Source organism: Marmota flaviventris, chromosome 15, assembly GCF_047511675.1.
Source record: "Marmota flaviventris isolate mMarFla1 chromosome 15, mMarFla1.hap1, whole genome shotgun sequence".
Lineage (NCBI taxonomy): Eukaryota > Metazoa > Chordata > Mammalia > Rodentia > Sciuridae > Marmota > Marmota flaviventris.
Window position 1 is genome coordinate 76511380 of NC_092512.1, and position 21792 is coordinate 76533171.

The 21792-nt window shown below is 39.5% G+C and overlaps 1 non-coding gene and 1 pseudogene across 1 annotated transcript; one reads left to right on the plus strand and one right to left on the minus strand.

Moving 5' to 3' along the window:
* LOC114090600 (small ribosomal subunit protein uS10-like) overlaps positions 1-21792 on the minus strand; it is a 78480-nt pseudogene that overhangs the window by 48792 nt on the left and 7896 nt on the right.
* LOC114090704 (U6 spliceosomal RNA) lies at positions 17634-17738 on the plus strand. Its single transcript, XR_003582401.1, has one exon. It is a non-coding gene; the product is annotated as a U6 spliceosomal RNA (small nuclear RNA).

A 21792-nucleotide genomic window follows, 5' to 3' on the forward strand; every position in this document is an offset into this window, starting at 1 on the left:
CCTGGGTAACATAGCAAGATCCCATCTCAAAAAAAAAGAAGAAAGGAAGGAAGGAAGGAAGGAAGGAAGGAAGGAAGGAAGGAAGGAAGGAAGGAAGGAAGGAAGGAAGGAAGGAAGGAAGGAAGGAAGGAAGGAAGGAGAAAAGGAAAGAAAGGAAGGAAGAAAACAAAAATATAGGCATAGATTAATATCGTCTAACTGACATTTGGAATAGCAAATGGAAATAGGAAATGACCACTTTCTCCCACACTGAACTCTATGTAGGTACAGCAGAGCTTCCCAAATAAACAATATTTTAGCCTACTTAATTTTCTCTTCATCTGTCTCTCTCACCGAGCCTCTAAGACCTTTAAGAGCCGTACTTTATCATATTGATAATTATTATCCCTGTTCACAAAGTACCTAGTAGGGGCACAATAAAAAGTCAACCAAGAAACTGACAACGTAACTTCCTGCATACCCTCCAGGAACAGAAATTGTGCTAGATTCTGGAACTGCAGATTGATTAAAATAACCCAGTCCCACCCTCCAGGAGCTCCTATGTGCATATTTATTTTCTTAAATCTGAATTAAAGAGTCATGTGAACTCAGTGGGAATCTGCTCTGGTAGAAGAAGAAAGAGCATTCCAAAATTGAAAGAGTTGTTAAAATTAATATGTCCCTAAACAAGAAAAGACTGATAAACCATCACAGCTAACAGAAGTCTAAGGAAACATGACAACCAAATGAAACAGGGTGTTCTGCCTGATTTTGTAACAGAACAAGGACATTGGGTGGAAAAAAATAAGAAAATCTGAATACAGATTTGAGTTAATGATAATATGTCATTAGTGGTGCATTCATTGTGACAAATGTACCATACTCACACAAGATGTTAACAATGGACAAAACAAGGTGGGTGGTGTGGGGGAACTCTCTGTACTATCTTCACCCCATTTCTATAAATCTAAAACTATTCTACAGTTAAAGGCTACTAAAAAAAAATTAAAATGTTCCATACTACATAGTTACCATCCCGTCTTCACCAGGAAAGATTCTGATGTGGACTCCAAGAAATGCACGGTGCTGGCTGGAGGTTATCCAGGAACAAGTCTTTATGTCACCTGTTCATGCATGTCTAGATATCACCTGTGTACCTTGACCTTCCTGTGGCCATGAAGTTTCACTCTGCATGGAAATTGTTTTGTTTTTGACATTTTCACTTTTTCAACTATTCACAAGAGGCTATTATAAATTCAATGCATGCAAATACTGAGAACTTTAAAGTTAGGAGTGATTAGGCAAGACTTCAAGTAAAGTTAGTAGAATTGGGGAAATCTTGGCACCGTCTGGGCATGCTTATACTTGAAGATGCACTTGAAGTACCCAGAGAATCTTGGGGAGATGTCCATTGTAACCCAGGGGCTCTGGGTTGGAGCCTGAAGTTCCCAGGTGACTCTGATCTTGCTGACCACAATTTGATTAGCAAGGATCAGGGTAATGAGGAATTTTAAAGCTAAGGAGCACCATTTTGCTCTGCCAGTTGCAAAGGACTGGCTTTACCTGCCCTCCTCCCACTGCTGTCTGTGGGCGACCATGGCAGTTTATGGATCCACTCATTCCTGGTAAATAAAAGTTGAGTTTGTCCCATCTCTGCCCCTTTCCCATTCCTTGCTCACGGCATACGCACAATCACGAATGTCCTTTGCTCTTCTTCTTGCCTAGTGTTCAGTCTCCTGCTGCTCTCCATCTACAAAAGTTTGATTCAACATGATTAGCAATTGTCAGCAAGATCTGTCATAGGGAGCCACCTCTGGTAAGAGATCTGTTTAGAGTGCTGACTGCAGTGCAGTATGCTGAGTAATGCAATGGACTAAACAGAAGAATTTGAAGAATCTGTGCAAAATACCCCTTACTTACATATCAGAGACCAGCAATCTTTCTTGGATGTTCATTTCCTGCCTTTTCCCATAAAAAATTCACCAATGACCCAGGACTCATGGTGGTCCCTCCAGCCACACTTCACAACTGCCGTCACCCAAGGTGGGAATAGCTGGGCAACCCTGACACTGTTCATGGATTACTACAGTTGAGGAATCAGTATATGTGGAATTTTCTTGCATTGCCTAGATCCTGTGTCTATAGTGAATGCTACATAATCTATCTGCTAGGTATGTTTTAACTGAATACAGATACAAATGCATTGCTTGCTAGAATATATTAAATTGAAATAGGAACAGTGAACTTTTTACTCAGTCACCAGTAGTCCAAGAGGCCCTGAGAGATGTTGGCATTGCGGCTAAGAAGTGAAGGTTGTGTGGCCCCTAGTCATCAGCCACCGTAGGAAAAGGTTGGGGGAAGAGTGTTCCATTCCAAGGAGAGAAGGATTAGATGCTCTCAGACTTGGGAAAGACAGTGTAGCCAGTATGAAGAACACGTGGACTATAGCACTTACAGGGCATGAAATCTCAGTTCTTCAAAGAGAGCCAGCAGCTAGATGACCAAATAGAAAAGCCAAACCCCACCTTGTAGCCCATCTCTCCCATATTTTTACTGGCTAGTTCAGTTTATAGTTATTTTTCTTCTTCCACTGACTTCTATAATATCACTTAACTCTTCACTGCTCATCATATGTTATCCACATTCCAAGATTTTTTATAAATGCCTCATTTAGATTAAAAAAAACTACAAGAAAAGAACAGTGCTTGATTTTTCTTTGCAACATTATAACATTGTCTTTCATACAGTTGGTACTCAATAAGTATTTCTTGGATAAGTAAATGAGATAATTCAGGGGGCTCAGATTTTTATCAGCAAACCAGTTTGTATCTTCTAATCTTTAAAACATCCCTGATTCGTTTCAAATGCTGGAGACCGCCTAGACATGTGGATGGATTTCCTCTAAATCCTTTTTCTGCCTTTTGAAGTCTCGCCCATACCTCTCTGTGTTTCAAATGCACAGTTACTTCATATTCCTGCAGACAGCCAGATTAGTTCTTCCAGGAAATTCTGAAAAGATCCCTTTTCTTCCAGGTTGCGGTGCTGTCTAAATTATGTATCCCAGCTGGGGCCTAAACCATCAGGGTGGGAGTCAGAAAAGGTTCCACACTCCAGTTCCACCTGCTCCTTGTCCTGCTCGCCTTCTTCTTGCTCCTCAACTAGATGATCTCTCTCCCTAGGTTGGCCAAGCCCCCAGCTCCTGGCAGAACCATCTTCTGGTGGGCCCATGTGAAAGATTCTCAGAACCCTGTATCAGAATCCTATGGCTCACAACTGTTTTAAGTACTTGGTAATAACTAATTGAATCTTCACAGATCTTCCCAATAACCAAACTTCCTTAGGTTACTTACTGAGTTTACCTACAAGCCCTTTCAAGATCTACTCTCTTCTAACCACTCCAGTGTTTTCCTGCCTGCTCCACTTGCTGACCTTTGTTTATTTGGTGGAATCTAAGATGCCATTAATGTTAAGACACACCTTTATTTTATGGAACATTAAGAAAGAAAAAGAGACTCCCACTCAAACGGGGACCTGCTGACTTTGACCGGTTCCTTAGTGGAGGAGCTCTGAGTGAAGAGATGGGTTGGGGAGAACTTTCCAGAACAATACCTGTGAGGGAATGAGGAGGGAGGGGGGCAGAGGGAGAAGGTGAGCTGCCATGGAATAGAAACACAGGCTTCAGCAGACCCACACAGAGCTCTGCAAAGAATGGGGCCTCAGAGTTGTCCCCTAACCTGGACCTTGTACCCTCAGACCCTCTAGCCACTGACCATGGAGTCAGGCAGCTCCCTCCAACAGCAGGCGAATCCAGAAAGCAATCATCAGCCGTGAGCTGACCTCTGTTGACAACCCAGGAAGACAGATGTGGAACGGGAAACTGGGAAGCCTTCACTTCATTCCCTTTATAAGGCCATCAATTGTGAGGTGGAGTCAGATACGCGACAGGCTAGGATGTGACAACGTATACATCTTACAATTCAGTTAAATACGGCTTATTTATAGTTGGTTCCTTTTTTGTTTGCATCATTAGAATTAGTTTTGGTAACCTACAATGAAGAATTCCTATGATGCAGGGGAGGACAGGCCACAGGAAGAAATGACCCACTCTGTGTTGGTTTGGTTTTTTCCATCTTAATCACTCTAAGTACATTCATTCACATTGTTGTGCAGCCATAACCACCATCCATTTCCAGAACTTTCTCATCTTGCAAAACTGAAACTCTGTGCCCTTTAAATGCTTACCCTATTCCCTGTTTCCCCAGCCCCTGGCAACCAACATTCTATTTTCTATCTGTATGAATTTGACTACTTTAGGTTTAGTTGGAATCATATAATAACTCTCTTTTGATGCCTGTCTGGTTTCACTTAGCATAATGTCTTTAAGTCTCATCCATCTTGTAGCATGTGATCAAATTTTCTTCCTTTTTTACACTAAGTAGTGTGCCATTATATGATCATACCACATTCTGTTCATTCACCTCTGGATCTTGGGTTGCTTCCACTCATCTCTTGGCTATTGTAAATAGTCTACTATGAATATCAATATCTCTTCAAGACACTGACTTGAATTATTTTGAGTCTGTAGTCCTGTCAGGTGGCTGGACCTTTTAATAGTTCTACATTTAATGTTTTTGAAGAACCAACTGTACTCCATAACTGGTGCATCATTTTATAATCCTACCAACAGTGCACAAGGGCTCCCATATCTCCACATCATAACCAACACTTATTTTCCAGAGTTTATGTGATAGGGGCCACCCAAATGGTTTTGAGGAATTTATCTAATTATGATTTTGTTTTGCTTTTCTCTTATGATTCCATAACCAACACATCTTACAAGAAAAAGTTAGACGAGGAAAAGTTTATTTGGGTTCAGTGAGTTTCAGCTCGGTTTCAGAAGTCTCAGTCATAGTTGGTCAGCTTCATTGCTCTGAGCCTGAAAAGAGGCAGAACATCATGGCAGAAGGGTAGGGCAGAGGAAGTTACTCAGTTTGCAGCAGCCAAAAAGCAGAGGGAGAGGGAAGGGACAAGATATAGTCCACGGACCCATGCCCAGAGACCCACTTCCTCCAGTCACACCCCACTTACCTACAATTACCACCTAGTAGTCCATTCATAACAAGAATCCCTCAAATGGATTAATCCACTGATGAAGTTAAGCTTTCATAACCTAATCATTTCACCTCTGAATATTCCAGTGCCTAACACAAGAGCTTTTGGGGGAAAACCTCATATATTCAAACCATAACATTAATGATGTTGAATATCTTTTCATGTTTCTTGGTCACTTGTATAAAGTTCATGCTCATTTTATAATTGATTTCGTTTTGTTGTTGTTATGGAGTTGTAGTTCTTTATTCTGGAAATTAATTTCTTATCGGTTATGATGTGCAAATATTTTATTCCATTCTATAAGCTGCCTTTTCACTCTGTGGATACTGTCTTTTGATAAACAAAAGTTTTAAATTTTTTCATGGAGTCTGATTTGTCTGTTTTGCTTCTGTTGCCCATGATTTTTGGTGACCATATCCAAGAAATTGCCAGATTCAATGTTAAGATTTTTTTCTACGTTTCTTCTAGGAATTTAATAGTTTCAAGTCTTATTTTTAGGTCATCACTCCAATTTGTGTAAATCGAATATAATGTATGGTAAAGGTCTAATCTCATTCTTTGCACGTGGATATCCAGTTTTCCTAGTGACATTCCCTGAAGAAACTCTGCCTCCATTGAGTGATCTTGGCATCCTTTTTGAAAATTACTTGTTCATATTCATTCGTGAGCATTTATTCCTGGGTTTTCTTTTCTGTTCCATGTCCTATATGTCTGTTCTTTTCTCAGTGCCACACTGTTCTGATTATTGTAGCTTTAAAAATATGTTTTGAGGGGGCTGGGCATGTGACTCAAGCGGTAGCGCGCTTGCCTGGAATGCGTGCGGCCCGAGTTCGAACAAACAAAGATGTTGTGTCTGCCGAAAACTAAAAAAATAAATATTAAAATTCTCTCTCTCTCTCTTTAAAAAAAAAATGTTTTGAATCAGGAAGTGTGAGTTAGTCTAATTTGTTCTTACTTTTCAAAACCATAACAATGGGTACTTAGGGTCCCTTGAGGTTCTATGTGAATTTTAGGATGATTTTTTTTCTATTTCTGCAAAAAAAGAAAGTGGATTTTGAATTGGTATAACCATTTTGGAAAGCAGTATGGGGATTCCTCAGAAAACTTGGAATGGAACCACTATTTGACCCAAAGGACTTAAAATCAGCATCCTATAGTGATGCAGCCACATCAATGTTTATAGCAGCTCAATTCACAGGAGTTAAGCTATGGAACCAACCTAGATGCCCTTCAAAAGATGAATGGATAAAGAAAATGTGATATATATACTCAGCCATAAAGAGTAATGAAATTATGGCATTTGCTGGTAAATGCATGGAATTGGAGTCTATTATGCTAAGTGAAATAAGCCAGTCCCAAAAAAACCAAAGGCTGAATGTTCTGTCTGATAAGCAGATGCTAACTCACAATAAGGTGGCAGGGGCCAGCAGGGATTCATAAAGGATTTGCTTAAAATTTATAGTCCTGGGTCCCCTCCCTACCTACTAAGTTCTGAGAATTGACCCTGGAATCTGCATTGTAAACAAGCCCCGCAGGAATTCTTATCTCGTTAACATTTTAGAAACACTGAATTAAATAAAGCAAATAAAAGTTATACCCAAATGAATTCAACTTAGAAAATAATGATCATAATCACAGAATAATGATTTTTACCTAGTTTCTAACAAATAGGTGGATATTCATTTATACACTAAAGTATTTTATAAATTTAGCACAGTTGATTCTCCATGAGATTCCTAGATCTTTATCTTTCTTTAGCACATATACATTCCCCACTAGACTCCTATGTCTTTATTTCTGTTTAAATCTTTCAAAACTTGAAGCTTAGTTTTTAAAGAAATAAAATTGGCCTTCAGCTGCATTACTTTCTCTTTAAAATGGAATAAAATTGTCAGTTCTATTTTATGTCATGATTCTCATACTTGGGAAATCCTTTATACTCACTGCTAAAATCATTAAGCCAATGTCCTCGATTTAATCTTTAAGGTTTACCAGCCAGCATTGAGTCACACTAATCTTCTAGGTCAGACAGGAAAAGAATTGACGTCGTTACAAAATACCACTGCGTAAGTGTCTTTAAGAAAATGGCAGCCAAGTGTACACAGTTGGGCAATGAGATGTGATGAGCAAGAGACTGGCAGTAAGAGAGCTGGAAGACCTTGGCATCTTGTACTGTGCCCCTAAGGATGCCCTGGTGTTGAGCTGTCGAGGATCCCGTGACACACTTTCTCTGACATAACACCACTCGGTGAGTTATCAAGATGTTTCCTCTCTCCAGAAAATCAACCAGCCCAGGAGGAATGATAATTTGGCAAGTGCTATGCTCAGGGGACCAATGCAATAAGGGATGTTTCATACAAAGGGTCTTCCACCGTGAGCCAGCAATGTTGGTTTGCAGCTAAAAACAGAGGTGCACAAAAATAAACCTTCAACTTCTCACCCTGAACAATGAAGATGTTTTCCAGAAAAATACACATAATCTAAACAGCCTCCAACTTAGCCAGCTCCTTTCTCCCGCTTTTACTTTTTAAAAAAGGATAAATAAAAAAACAGGGCAGCTTGCCTAGTTGGTTTATCTCTCTAACCTGCCCAAAAAAAGAAACACAATAAAAGCAGGCCAAAAAAAAAAGGTCCCACTGGTATATTTTTAGATTTCAAAAACAAACACAAAAGTTATAATTAGCTATTAATTAGATATTCTAAACTATCAATAGCTAGTTAATGTTTAAATATACTAAACTAATAGGTTTTCAAGTTAGAAATAATGTCTGTGGACAACTTGATTTTAATGATGTGTGCCAAGGAAACCCAGCTCCAATTGCACATTCTTTCTCTCTCTATCCCTCTCCTTCTCTTCCCCGGCCGCCCCCCCCCCCCCCCCCAGCATTCCTCCTTCAATTTAAGTCTAAAGGAGAAAAAACTTGGGTGATTACCTGAGGGTAGAGAAACAAACAACCATATTAGTTTAGATTGCCCAGGGCTTGTGATCAATCTGTACAAGAAAATCCAGGAACCAATGGTAGCCAAAAACAAAGTCGAGCACTGAAGACAAGTGAATCTCAAGGTAATTCAGATGCAAATTAACTTTCTAAAATACCATGAAGTATCCTGTACTTTCATGTCCATTGTCTACTTTATTCTGGCCCCAGAATCCTGCACACAGGATTGTGTGCCTTGCCTCTGCAATGAGTAGAACTGCCAGAGAACCTGGGCTCTGTTCTAGTGGATCATTGCACAAGGGGGACTGCACAGCCCCACATCTGCAAGACCGGGGAAACCAAGGACCATCTAGGTCAGCACAGAACAGTCCTGATTCATGTTTCTATAGACTGTTCTTTGTCTCTGCCATCTTCCTACCCTTGTCCTGTCCCCAAACCAACCGTATTATCATGAATTCCCCCAGTCCCTTCCAATTTCTCACATCCTTATTTACAAGCGTGAAGTAAAAGCTACATTCTACTTGGATCATCTTCTTCTCCTTCTTCTAATTTTAGCCCATCCAGGCAAATATATTCAACATTCTAGTCACAGGGAAGTGGAGACAAGGTTTGCTTGGTCTCTGCCTCTAGCAAGTGTGTGATTGACAGCTTCAGCAATCTGCATGCCACTCATAGCCCAGGCCCCACCATCTGCCCAGTGGTGATGGGGGAGGGGGAGGTGGGGCTGCAGATCTGACCCAGGGATCTGCATGGCAAGATCCTGCCAGGCAAGTGCTCTGCCACTGAGCTACACCCTCAGCCCCACCCTGATAATTTTTAAGGCTCCTTTCAGCTACTGAGTCCCTAGGATGGAAAACAAAATAATTCCTATTTTTTCTGTTCAAACATAAATCTACCTGTCCATCCACATGCCCATGCTCATTCCTCAATAAAAAAACACATACCAGTTCTCACTCTACCTTATCCCTGCTGCAGACCTCTGGTCAGAGTTGGAGATAAGGAAACAGAGGAGAGCAAGCATTCAGCCTCATACAAAGTTTCAACAGAGTGTAAATTCTGACAACTGCTCAAAGGCTTATTTGTGTAAAAAAATAAGGTAAATTTCCTTTAGTTGTTCATCCAAATGGAAATTTATCCACTCTGCACAACTCAACTCTTCAAAGCCTCTTTCCCTCTTCTGACTCTAGAAACTTCTACTCATTCTTGGAAATACAGCTTACTTTGATTAAGGTAAGTTGACATGCATAAAACACACAGATCCTGTCTGTACAGACAGATTAGTTTTGCCAATGCTGTGTGTATGTTGTGTAACCAGCTCCCATATCTGGATAGTAAACACTTCTCATCAAGGCAGAGAGTTCCCTTCCATCAAGCCTCCCTCCCCAGGCAGCCACTATCTGATTTTGGTCACTTTTGATTAGTCTTCATCTCTTCTTGACATTACATAAATGATAATTTTTATAACTGCCTTCTTCTATCTCAACATGCCATTTATGAGCTTGATCCAGGTTTGTTTATGGTTTTAGCTATTCCTTTTCATTGTTGTCTAGTATTCCATTGTATGATCAAACTACGATTTTTTTTTTTATCCCTTTTCTTGTTGAGAGCCAGCTGAGTCATTTCTTGTTTGGGGTCATTATGAATGAAGTTGCTTTGAATACCCTCATTCAAGTCTTTTAATGAACACAAGTGTTTTAGTTCTTGAAAATTGCTGAGTCTTAGGCTATATGTATATCTAATTTTACAGAAAGAGCTAACGCCTACACCTCAGATAAAGTGTTAAATTTTCAAGACACACAAAAAAACTCAAAAAGCTTAACACCAAATAATAATAATAACCCTATCAATAAATGGGAACAGGAATTAGATACTTCTCAAAAGAAACATGAATAGTCAACAAATATATGAATATTCAACAACTTCTAGCAATTAGAGAAGTGCAACTCAAAACTACACTGAGATTTCACCTCACTCCAACCAGAATGGCAATTATCAAGAATAAAAGTAATGATAAAGGTTGGCAAGGATGTGGGGAAAAGGGAACACTCATACATTGCTGGTGGGACTACACATTAGTGCAACCACTCTGGAAAGCAGTACAGAGATTTCTCAAGACACTTGGAATGAAACCACTATTTGACCCAGTTATCCCACTCCTCAGTATATATCCAAAGGAATTAAAATCAGCATACTACAGTGATGCAGCCACATCAATGTTTACAGAAGCACAATTCACAATAGCTAAGCTATGAAACCAACCTGGATGCCCATCAACAAATGAATGGATAAAGAAAATGTGTTATATTTACTCAGTGACTATTACTCAGCCATAAAGAAGAATGACTTTACAACATTTGCTGCTAAATGGATGGATGTGGAGACTATCGTGCTAAATGAAATAAACCAATGCAAAACAACCAAAGGCCCACTGTTCTCTCTGATATGTGGATGTTAACCCAAAATAAGGAAGAAGGAGGGGAAGAATAGAAACTCAATGGATTAGACAATGGGGAAGGAAGGGAATTGGGGGTTGGGAATTGAAAAGCTGCAAATTGGTGCAGCCAGTATGGAAAGCAGTATGGAGATTCCTTGGAAAACTTGGAATGGAACCACCATTTGACCCAGCTATCCCTCTCTTTGGTCTATACCCAAAGGACTTAAAAACAGCATACTACAGGGACCCAGCCACATCAATGTTTATAGCAACATAATTCACAATAGCTAAACTGTGGAACCAACCTAGGTGCTCTTGAATAGATGAATGGATAAAAAAAAATGTGGCATATATACACAATGGAATATTACTCAGCAATAAAAGAGAATAAAATCATGGCATTTGCAAGTAAATGGGTAGAGTTAGAGAAGATACTGCTAAGTGAAGTTAGCCAATCCCCCAAAAAACAAATGCCGAATGTTTTCTCTGATATAAGGAGGCTGATTCATTGTAGGTAGGGAGGGAGAGCATGGGAGGCATAGATGAACTCTAGATAGGGCAGAGGGGTGGGAAGGGAAAGGAGGGGGCAGGGGGTTAGAAATGATGGTAGAATGTGATGGACATTATTATCTAAAGGACATATATGAAGACACAAATGGTGTGAATATGCTTTGTATACAGCCAGAGATGAAAAATTTGTGCTCTATATGTGTAATATGAATTGTAATGCATTCTGCTATCATACACAAATAAAAAATAAGAAGAAGAAAAAGAAAAGACAGTGAAATGAATCTGACATGACTTTCCTATGTACATATATGAATACACCACAGTGAATCTCAACATCATGTACATCCACAAGACTGGGTTCCTAATAAGAATAAGATATATTTCTGCTTGTATAAATATATCAAAATAGATTCTACGGTCATGTATAACTAAAAAGAACATTTTTTTAAAAAAAGATCTAACTGCTGGACAGTTTTCCATATTGGCTGCACCATTTTACACTCCCATTGGCAATGTATGAGATCCAGATGCTTCATGTCCTTGTCAACATTTGGTATTTTCAGTATTAGACACAAGGCGTACCTCATTGTAATGTTCACTTGCATTTTCCTGATGACTAGTGATATTTTGTACCCTTTCCTGTGCTTACTGGCCATATGTATATCCTCTTTTGTGACATGCCTACTCAAGTCCTTTGCCAGTTTTTTCAGATCTTGTTATTTGCAAAACTCTTTGGATATTCTCAACCAAGTCTTTTGTCTGATGTATATCCTGCAACATTTTTCTCAGACTGTGGTTTTCCTTTCCATTTTCTTAGCAGTGTTTTTGATGATGAAGTTTTTATTCTGTTCAATCAATCTATTTTTCTCCATTTACACAACACCGTACTGTTAATTATTGTAGCTTTATGTTGAATTTTTTTTGTTCTCCTTTTTCAAGACTGACTATGCTAAGTCCTTTGCCTTTTCATATATATGTTAGAAACATCAATTTCTAAAAACCAAAAAAGTCTTGTGGATTTTGATTAGCATTGCAGTGACTTTATATTTGAGGAACACTAACATCTTAATAATATTAAGTCTTCTGGTCCAAAAATATATATCTCCTCACTCATTTGTGTCTTCTTTAATTTCTCCCTGCAATGTGTTTTAATTCTCAGTTTGTATAATAGAATATAGTTTGAGTTCATTGTTCTATTTCTTTTGTTGTTGTAGCATATGGGGAAACCCATTTTGTATTGGTTTCATATTCTACAACCCAATCAATTCATTTGTTAGTTCTAATAATTGTTTTAGATTCCTTGGGATTTTCTATGCAATTATGTCAAATATTAAGTTTTAATACTCTGTATTTATAAACATCTCTATAACTCTGTCCAACAGAGCTTATTACCCATCTATGAAATTCCACAGCTGTCTTAATCTCCATAACTCCATCACAACCTTCATTATATATGTCATGCACCACCTGTTTACCTACTGTGCTCTTAGTGAAAAAACGTGTTCTTCATTCTGTGTTCTACCTCCCAGTGTGTTGCAGGTGCACAAAACATGTGTGTGGTGATTGTATTCTGAGTTTTCTGGGATGTGGCTTATTCTGAATATTCTGTTTCTTCCCCTGTGGTCTCATTTTAAAATCAAATACAGAGCTGTATATTCTTCCCAGAGGTGGTACAGAAGTCAAGGTGATTGATTCTGCCTGGAAGGTAGAAGGTAGTATTTTGTATTTTGCAGATGCCTTGATGCTCCAGAGGAACATGCCTTCTACCCAAATTATACAGTTCTTCTTTCCTTCCTTTCTCAAAGATAGCTAGACCTGGAATTAGGATGTGACTCAGGGTAGAGCACTTGCTTAGCATGTACAAGGCCCTGGGTTTACCCCCAGCTCCACAAAAGAAAGGAATGAAGGAAGAGAGAAAGAAGATAACTAGAATCACGAAAAGCTCTGTGGCTATTCCACAAGAAGACCTCAGGGAGGTTATACTCTGAACTTCGACTACATATGAAGGTTGGAACCAAAACTTTAGAACTTCCAGCTCGAAAATTCTCCAGCACTCCCTTTTTTATGCTTATAATTTGGACAGAAACGTCTTGCATATTGCTAACCAGTACTATTTATAGTATGTTCACCGAATAATTAACAAATCGACTCATTATCTAACAAATACTTTACATATCTCTACAATGAAAGAACGCTTCCTTTGCAAACATGTTCTCTCTAATGATGAGGCAAATCAGAGACACCCATACGGTTGTAAGAGGTATGAGCACTAACTGATACCATCCTAGGAGAATATTCCCATCCTCCTTCCTTGCAGAAGGCAAAAAAAGAGAGCATCCTAGCTCCTAAGAAATATGGGCTTATGTTCTCACAAAGTCTCTTTGTTTCCCCATTTCCCTGAACACAGGATTTGAACCTTCCGATAGCTACGAATTCTACCAGGATATTTGCACCCTATACATAGAAAGCTCAAAGGCCAGTTGTTATTCATTGAGCGTTTGATGGTAAGAGAAAAGAGCCATATACTCCACAATGGTTGTTGGCCAACCCTGAATAGCTATCAATCCTGATTACAAATATGTTAAGCCATGGTAGAATACCTCCATATTTGAACTCATCTTAACCACCTAGATAAATAGCCAATAGATATCAAAGTGGAGAAAGATAGTTCTAGAGACACCAGTGTGAGGGCACAGTTCTAAAACTTGTCTGTAAGAACCCAAAGTGAAAGTTCCTTAATAGACTTTTTGCAATTAACTTAAAGATTTATAACTAGAATTTTCTTCATTAAAAAAAAGTATTGAAGTAGAAAAGAATGAATTATCCACTTTGGATGACTTTGTTTTCAGCTGTGTGTACCTGTGTCTATACTGGGTTATAAATAGAATGTATTTTCACTGTGATCACAGGCAAAGGGCTTGAATGCCTGCACCTTACAGGTCCAGTTCTTTTCATTTAAAGGTAAAACAAAGCATTCTACGTTAAAGTAGTAAAATCTACCTGAGGGTGGAAATAGGGGAAATCATTTTTCCCAGGGAGGAGATGGGGGAGGGCCAACCTTGCACTTCTAGCCTGTCCCTGGGAGAGCTGGAGTAGCTAAGCTTAACTCACAAGAAAAGCCACAATTAGTTTATCTCCTGATAACCCTAGGCACTTCCTTGGAGGATCCACTTTTTAACACCTTCAGGGAACCAGAGCTAAAGAGACTAAGGAAGTCTTTTCATTTATTTACTTACTTACTAATTTATTTTATTTATTTATTATGTTTTTTATATTTCTTCGTTATGCCTGTATCCTTTGATTTGCCTTAGATCCAAGAAATGCAGAAAATGTATCTTATAGGTACCTCTTAGCACCTATTGTATTCTGGGGCCAGATATTCATATCTTGACTCTGCCATTTACAAACTCTATAACCGAGCAAAAATTGCTAACTTGTCTGTGCTTGGTTTCCATGACAAAATGGGGATAACTAAATTGCAAAGAATAAATGGGACTTTACTACATGTAACCGTCACCCAAGTTGAGATGCCCTTCCTGCAGTTCAGAATCCTCTCTGATCTAATGAATTTACATTCCATTTGAGAAATAGAAAATGGGCTCTTAGGAAACACATTTTAGGCAGCATGGTGGTGTAGCAGGAAGAATATGGCCTTCTACAGATAGGACTCAAAGTCCTGTCTATTTATGCACTGAGTGACCTTGGTATTTTAATTGTTATTTGAATTCCTTTCCCTAAAATGAATATGTAACAGTCATGGGTTAGAGATCATACTTGTAAGAACTTCAGTTTTGTTTTTCTTCTTTCCCCTTACAACGTCACAGACAGAAGAAAAGGTAATCCCAGACCCAGGGCCCCTCACTACACATTCCAGTCACATTCTTGGTGACTACCTCAAGCTCAGGGAGTAACCCCTAGTTCTGGCCACCACTGGGAAAATCCCCAAAGCAAATATTATTTGCAATAGTGAGGAAAAGTATCTTCATGCAACAAACTATAACCTAGAACCACAGGACAAATTGTCATTCCTATAAAAATTGTCCTTTTATCATCAGAATGGTGGTTTTTTTTCTTTCCTTCACCTCCCTGTCCTGCACACTTCCCTCCCCACCTGGTCCTGGGGATTAGATACAGGGCATGGGAGGCTAGCACTCTACCACGGAGCTACTTCCACAGCCCCCCATTCTGTTTGGGTCCATTCATGGATGCTTGTTTGTTTTGAGACAAGGTCTCACTAAGTGGCCCATGCTGGCCTCAAACTTTTGATCCTCCTGCCTTAGTCTCCTGAGTGGCTGGATTACAGGTATGTACCACCATGCCCCCACTGGAATGTTTTTCTTGAGAAAATGACTTAAAATGTTAAAAGATTTTAAAGCAACATAATTCTCCTTATTATGTACAACTATTCTTATCTTTAGTTACTACCTTGAAGTCTTTGTCCATGTGCACACATGGTATCTCCTAGTTTCTGTCATGGAATAAACTATTTATATTCTACTTTTTTGTGACATTTATTTATTTGCCAATAGAGTTCTCATATTATCCTTAAAACAGCTCCAGAATATACCATCTTGCAATGACATTGGATATTATTATGTTCAGGTTGATACTTCAGCAAGCCTTTCTGTGAGCACAGTTTTACTCCAGGGTCTTACCACATACTTGGAGAATAAACACTATTGGATTATAAACACATTGAAACTGACCTGCCCTGAGGGTCCATTCATGGATGCACTCATCTCATTTAACATGGTCAGGAAAAGCTATGCTGGGAAATTTAACAGCAGAGGCCCATGATATATCTCCCAGCATTTCTAGAAGTCAAAACCACCCTGCACTTACTGGAAAAGAAGAGCGCACATAAACACATGGGGGGAGGGAGAACAGGAAGAGAGTTAGGCCAAATAATCTGTAATATACACACTGTGTGCAGTCAGCAAATTAAGAAGGAGCTCAGGGTGCTTGAGGAGCTGAGATGTAAAGCTGTCTCTCTGAATGGGTATTATGTCCTATCGAAGTCCATTGTTTCATGGAACCAGACCTAACAATGTCCCATTGTGGCAGATGCAAGGACGAGTTGGTCAAATCCTAGTTTCTCAGGTCTCTCTCCTCATTTTCAGTCTCCGGGACTGTTCCCTGAGGAGGGTCCTCCTGTCACTGACTGGGCTGCCACCCTGCTGGTCATGTAAGTAAGGATGGTTTTACAGTCTCCTTGATCTGGTTTGGGGACACTGAAAATCTCCTGTCCTTACTTTGATTTTTATTAAGCATGAAAACCATAGATAGCACTCATTTCTGGAGAGATAACACAGAAAAGAACATTCTATGAATCTGAGTATCTGCAAAGCCACCTTTGGAAATATGAGGATACTCCACACAGATGGAAGAGTCTCCTAAGGGTTTTGTGCAGATCAGTGGATGGTTGGATATTTTCATGTTAAAGGGAATTTAAAGATCAACTTCAATTGCAAGAGACTGATTTGTTTTCCCTAGCTTGGAGTGGGCATTTTTAAATCCCTGGACTAAAACAACCAAAACAATAACTGAGGGCCACCAGGTGTTCTTGGTGCACATGGATATCTGGGTCATAAGGCATCTCTGTGTTGCCACCATTTGTGCAAGGATTAGACAACCAGCCAACTGGAAATGTTGAATAAAGAGGCATCTGGATGATGGAAATTTGCCTAGAAATCACCTGCTTCACTTAGTACTCTTTCCCTAGATGGAGCAAGTGAGTTCTCTATGGAAGGTTTCAGGTTATTTGTTGATGGTTTCTACGGAGCAGCAGGGAAATGGAAAGCCAGATGTTTCCAAGAAAGGGGAATGTTGGGGTTACCCCTAGGTTCTGTGATCTTTACCTTTTCCTTCCTCTCTGGGTCATAGGATCTTGATACGGATTGACCTTGGTCCTAATGTCCCATGAAAAGAATGCCTGCCAGACGTGACGGTACTCAGAAAAAGAGACTTGGGTCTTGGGTTCCAGACTGGCTCCTTTGAGAAGGAAGAGTTGCAGAATCTACAATACATGGCTTTGCCTGGTTGGGGAGCCCATGAGGTGCAACTGGAAGAATAGCATTCCTGCCCTGACTCCTGTGTTTCCTGGGGGACCTCTGGAAGGCTACTCCAACTTCAGTTGTTTATCTTCTTCTTCCATCTGCAAAAGAGGCCAAAGACTGTGCTATCTCCCTGGGATATTGTTAAGGAACCAGGAGAAGTGCTGTAGGTGAAAAGTGCTTTATAAAAGTAAGTCATCTGGATTTTGTGTTTACAAATACTCAGGGAAGGATGGTACTTGAGCTTGTGTCCACGGCATAGGCCTTGCAGGACCAATGGTAACAGGTGTACTTCTTCTGAACACCCCTCACCATCTTTTTACACGGACTAGCTGGGATGGGCTTTCCATATTTGTAGCCTCTGCATTTCTTTCTTTCCTCACTGGGGGTGGAAGTGTCAGGTGAGAGAGCTTAGGCCCAGCAAGGAGCCCATTAAATCTAAGCTCTGGGGTAAAAGGTGGAAATAGGGTTAGGGGAGGTGAAGTATCTATTGGGCAAAATCCCACAATAAACACTTCTCCTGTTGAGACCATTCCATCAAACCTAATTTGGGAAGAACAAGGCTAAGGTGACATCTTCTAAATTGTGTTACATCTTCTTAAAGCCAGTGCTTTCTTTGGCACTCCCTATACTAAAATTGGAACAAAACAGAGATTAGCATGGTCCCTGCCCAGGGATGACACACAGATTCATGAAGCAGTCCATATTTTTATGATATCCAAATATTTCACTGGCTTAAGTAGAACTTAAAAAGTATAGCTAGTCTACACAACTAGCTTCAAATAAATGTGTTTATTTATCCATTAAAAAATATCTTAAAGCCAAGTACCTGCTTTTTATGCATTCAGCTATGTGGTTGATTTTAAAGATTCATTAGAATTAAGATTCAGTAAATCTTTAAATCTATAACCAACCTCCTGATTCATTAAAGTTTTATTCTCATTTCTAACTGATGTTAAAAGAATAGAAATATGTATGCTATTTCTGACATTCATGACCAAATGTCACATGACAAATGTCACATTCCCCATGACATTTATATATATATAAAACAGAAAAATATAATTTTTCCATGTGAACCAATCCAAGCTCTGTTTTATCATTTGTGAAATAAAGAGTGTGGATAAGATAATCTCTTCCTGTTCAAACAGGGAGTAAACCATATCCTTCAACAATAGGGCTCCTCTCCACTGCATTTGCCCCCACTTTCATCTTCCTCCCCTCCAGGGTTTTAGTTAATAGTCAACCCATCTTCCTGGGATCTCAGGGATTCCTCTGATCTACCTCACCTAACTTTCCAATATTGACCAGCAGGAAAACTCAAGGTTTCTCTGAACAGGTTTATTAGCTCAGGTCAGCAAACATGAGAGAAGTGAGTCTTAAAAGGTAAACTCTGTGCAAGGCTCTGGGAATACAAAATAAATGACTACCTGTCTTTCAGTCTAGCAGAGGAGAGAGTCAGAGAAAGAGAATTTTAATATCATGAATTCAGTGATCAGCAAGGCAGGTGCTATGGATAGAAGCAAATGGAGGGGCACTGGAGAACCTGTAGCCTATGAATCCCTAAATGAGCCCGGAACCCTGTTGGAAGGACTTCATGTTAAAGGGAGGCTAGTTTACACTGAATGGAATATATGGCAAAGTGCTGGAACTTTTTTTGAGCTGCTTTCTAAACATTCTAATATAATACAATCAGATTCATTCTGTGGGAAGTGAGAGACCAGCGGGGCCCAGGTCTCCAGCAATCTTCACACAATAGGACTAATTAAACCCTCTCTTCAAACAATGTCTTGGCAATCACTTTATCAGATGTAATTACATTTTCTAATCTTACAGTGACTTCCTGGCAGGTACTGAAGGAATCAGGTTAAGCATCTTCTCAAAGCTTATCTGGTTAGGTTCTATCCAGTTGAAGGCTGCAAATCTCAGCTTTATTAAGCATTGTCCTGGCTCTACAGGTGGTGTTACAACAAAGCAATTCCCTAATCAGGGACAGATGAACTATGTCCATCTCAGCAATGTCATCACTCTTTGCTGAAATTCAGACTGTGCGTGCCTGATGAGTTCATTGTGATCACTGTTTCTTGTGATTGCTGTGAGCCCTGTTCGCCTGGCAAGTGGTTTGATTATATATGATGGTCAGACCCAAAGAGTTCCCATGCTAGGAAGCTGCAGTGTGATGATGTGCTTCAACAAAAATGAAGAGCATTACAACCTATCCTGGTCTGACAATGTGTTCAAAACCCAGAGATGAATCAGTGACCCAGTGTGGCAATGTGCCTGGTCATCATCCAACACTGCCTGCTGTGAGTTAAAGAAGAAAAAAAAAACAAAAAACTTGAGAGCAAGGAACATACTGGTATATACAGTATTGATCTCAAATATCTTAAAGTTACTCAATTCTCTCTCTCGGTGAATTCCTTCCTTTTTATGAAGATGTTTTAGATGTTATCCATATCTGATCATGCTGTTTTCTTAGCATCAATTAAATTACAAGGGATTTTCCCCTCTCAATAAACAACAAAGGGATATCACTATCCACCATATCTTAAGCTTTATAACTCAATGCTTCTCTTTTCAAGCAAGAAATTTGAATGCTGTTTTGGTAAAATTTTGTAAACTTGCAGGTCCATTCATTTGAAATAACTGTGCAATACTCTCATTTCTAATTAATGGGTTGTTATCCTTACACCATGTAGTCATTGTTATCATCTTTACCTGCAAGTTACACCCAAACCCTACAGTTAGATATTTGTTAAGATGAGAAATAACAAATACTCTTAAGAAAAAGTTGAATTGAATTTTTGTTATAAAGTTTTTTATAAAATGATAAAATGTCTTTTAAAAAATGATAAAGCCAGGGGCAATGAGGCATGTCTGTAATCCCAGCAACTAAGGAAGCTGAAGTAGGAGGATCACAAGTTCAAAGTCAGCCTGAGCAACTTAGCAAAGCCCTATACAATTTAGTGGGACCCTGTCTCAAAATTTTAAAAAAAAAATTAAAATGGGCTAGTGACATGGCTCAGTGGTTAGCCCTGGGTTCAATCTCTGGTACCAAAGGGGAAAAAATGCCAGAGGTTTCTGATATCCATCTAATTACAGGCACTATAGGATAATAAAAGGTGACCTGGTATAAATTAGAACCTACTTTGATGAAAACAGGGAAGTTGTGCTCAATGCATGACTCGTGGACGACAATGCATGACTTGACCTTGGGGAAACATGGTAGGCGAGAAGCTAATCACAGCTCTGCCACTAAACCAGCTCAGTGGCCTATAGCCACTGGCTTCTGTTGTCACTCCTAGACCTAAAACACATGTCATGAGCATCGTGTTGGTCAAGCACATTGAGATACAGAAACTTGGACTTGGGCAGGGGTCCTTTCTTTCTCGTGCATCTTATTTATGGGAACCATTTAGTCTAATCTCTTTAAAGAAAACAGAAGTATTAGCATGAAGATGAAGACTCTGCCAGAAAAAAAAAATATATCCTGAGCACTTTTTTTGTAAGTTAATATTTAATAAGTGTTTACTAAGCTCCAGGTAAGTGCTTCACTAGGAGTCACTCAGTTAAATCTCCCACCAACCTCTGAGAAGTGTACTATTATCACATCTATTTCTACGATGAGGAAACTAGAGTACAAAGAGGTTAGGAATGTGCTCAGGGTCACTCACTACTAAACAATGGAGTTGGGATTTCAATGATTCCAGACTTTGTGCTCTTTAAATTACTCATGGCATCTGCAAGTCACAGCAATTTGAATTGCAACCTGTATTGTAAGTACAAGGGATTGCACATAACGGTGTACAATACAGGGTTGGGACTAGGGCTGAGCTAAACTTCTCCTTTACTTGTATGAACTTAGGTTTTTGTGTATATGTCCTTTAGAGTCCTCTAAGGTAACATCTGTAAGTTCTTTATGAATCAGAAGATGAAAATGTCAAGATGCTTGCAGAAAAAGAAGAGTATCATATACAATCAGAGGGGCTGGGGCTGTAGCTCAGTAACACAGCGCTTGCCTAGTATGTGTGAGGCACTGGGTTCGATCCTCAGCACCACATAAAAACAAACAAATAAAATAAAGGCATGCTGTCCATCTACAACTACATGGTAAATTTAAAAATGTATATATACAATCAGAGAATTGAAGGAAATGATAAGTGTCATACTGATGCTTTTACTGATCATCTAACTGCTCTCCTTTAGCTCCATAAATAGAAAGAAGTGATCAAAATCCATTTTTATTCCTATCTTTGGAGAGGGATCATCGTGATGGGTACAGTTTTTGAAAATGTCTTAATACCTCCTCCATTCCCCCCTGCCTCTGCCCAATAAAGCAATCAGACCTGGCAGTATGAGGCCCCACCCCTCTATAATATGTAGATGTACGTACATGTTGAAGTAAGCAAGCAAGCCATGCCAAGAACTTATAAAGGACACAGAGGCTCACTAACGGAATGGCCTTCAGGCTCCTCAGAGCGCCTCATTTCCAATCTTCCTTTGTGTTAGAGAACATGGTCTAGAATCACAGCCAGCCAGAATTATAAGACAAAGCCCATTTTCCATGGGAGAGGGCCTTACTTTCCCTTCTCCAGGTAACACCCTTCCTCTCATATTCTTACAAATGATGATTTACTGGCCCTCTAAGTGTGGAATCTCCCTCAAACCTTCCTTTGGCCTGCCCTGCCTCATAGGGAACACTGACTCTTGAGTAGCCTCCTTTTATGAGTAAGTTGTGGACAGGTAGCCAAAAGCAATAGGCAGG